The sequence below is a fragment of the Gavialis gangeticus genome, unplaced genomic scaffold (genome assembly GCF_001723915.1).
Source record: "Gavialis gangeticus isolate Ggan-Ray unplaced genomic scaffold, GavGan_comp1, whole genome shotgun sequence".
NCBI lineage: Eukaryota > Metazoa > Chordata > Crocodylia > Gavialidae > Gavialis > Gavialis gangeticus.
Genome location: NW_017729034.1, coordinates 28,939,140 through 28,941,469, shown reverse-complemented (window position 1 = coordinate 28,941,469; position 2,330 = coordinate 28,939,140).

Here is a 2,330-nt window from a genome sequence, read left to right as displayed (position 1 = left end):
CCACAGTCCCCCAGCTTCCTAATGAGAATGGGGTGAGAGACAGTGTCAAAAGCCTTCCTGAAGTCTAGGAAAACTATATCCACTGCCACCCCTGCATCCAATGATTTAGTGACCTGGTCGTAAAAGGCCACCAGGTTGGTCTGACAGGACCTGCTGCTGATGAACCCGTTCATCACGTTACATGTTAGGAACTAATTATAGGAAAGGTTAATTGTTTCAAGGCTTATTTCAACTGACTAGAAAGTGTAAAGTTTTGACAGTATTTTAAAAGGTGACTTGTAAAGGAAAGTCTTTTTTGCTGTTGAAAGCCATCTAAAGGTGGCCTGAAGCCTTTTGAAAAGAGTTTTTATCTTTAGAAATATCAGGAATATCAAGCCTGGTCTTGCCTATTCTTACTGGGTTCAAAAGGGGTCTAGAGAACTGAATTGAGAACTTTTCAGATCTTTTATTGCCAGGTAGCAGTGTTTTGAAAAATAAATAGTTCTCTTAAGGTGCTGGTCAAGCATTTTTGTTAACCACTGTTTAACTTAAAATTTAACAAGCTGACCAGATATTCTTTAAACCGTGTTTCTTGGGTTTCACTTTTGTTTGTGCTATTATTTCTTCTGGTCCTTTATTCCTTCAGGAAGGTTAGCAGTAGTAGTCTTAGTAGTGGTAGTTTATTTATGTCTTTTGCTAAAACAATCCAGTAAAATTAACAATAAAATTCTATAATAAAATATTATAATTGATGGTTATTGGTAAAAGCATAACATAAGATTACACATTCTGCCACCTTAAAGTATTAGTGATCATGTTTTTATATGATCATTAGTGTATGGTCATATAAAAAGAGATTAAATGAAGCAATATATGACCATAGAGTAAAAAGTTTTGATTTTGGCCCTTATTCTTTGTCCAAGTAATGTGAATACACCTAGGGAGTATGGGACAGTCTGCAAGTTGTTAGAGAGGAGCCAGACTGGTTTCTTTTCGTTAGCCCAGTATTTAAATTTTTCCGCTAATGGAGACATCATCCATTTTTCTCTTATTCAAGAGACCACAAATAGTGATTTCAGTTACTTTTCATTTTTCCCCATAAGAGCACACCCTGTCAGTATATGGGATTTGATACCACCTGCCCATGGTGACTGGAAATCTCATTAAAGTGAATCACAGTCTAGTAATGGTCTCTCATTGTTTATAGTGTTATATTTCAGCTGCATAGGTTTCTAGGCCAAAAGAGTGCTTTATTAATCTCAGAAAAGACACAGTTCAAGAGAACCTTACTGCTTGTGTATTTGTCTGCATGCTAGCATCTTTAATTCTTAAATTTGTATCTTGTTTTAAAAATTGGAGAAATATTGGGTCAGTAAGTGTCAGTGCATTTTCCAGGCCAGTTGTCTAGAGGAGAATATGTATGTGTGTATATATAAATATAAATAAGGGCTTATTTGGAAGAGTAAGGGCTTCTAAAATGCACTACTTAGGGTATCTGATAGGGGTACAAGCTCTAATTTTTAGCTAATTTAGTGTTCTTAATTGAGCTAAAATGCTTACTTTTAAGCAAAAGCCCCCTCTGTCATAAAATTTGTTAGAGATACAAGCTGCCTGAAAAAGTAATTAGAATTTTTTCTCACTCTTTTTTTAATGAACCACAGAGTCAGTGCCTAATCGTTTTTCTCCATACAATACTATGGACTCTACTGTAGATCTATAAACCTTTAGTGCTGCCAGTACTGCTCTTCTGTCCATCTTTTATAAAAGAATAAAGCCACACACAAGATTTGTTTTGCTTTAATGTTTACGTTTTTAGTATGTTTATTTCAGCTCAGATTTTTTATTAAAATAAATTCCAAGGTATAAAGAAGGTTAGCAAAAAATGGCCGTTTGATATGTAGTAGTTTTTAGCTTAAAAAGAGCATGAAAAAAACACCAAGTTTTCTTTATTACTTTGAGGTTTTAAAAAAGAAAGAAACAGGGACAAAACACTTATTTATTTATTTTTCTTTAATGAATTACTGGTCCCTTTTTGGTGCCTGCTGGGGAAAATGTACTGATTTTGAGATTTTTTGTTTGGTATACCTACTGTGTAGTCCAGGGGCAAGCAAAATATGGCTCGTGGGCTGAATTCAACCTGCCAGGCAATATTTTTCATCCAGTCCCATAGGCAGGTGCCTACCACTTCACTGTGCTCATGTGGGACTGAGCCTCACTCACTCCTGCGGGGGCAGCACACGCTGTGCTCCCACCTTTGCCTGGAGGGACAGCCCTAACCTGGCCCCACAGGTGGGGGAAGGGTGGAGGCTGGGGGAAGTGATGGGAGTGGGGGGGAGGGGTAGATGGGGGAG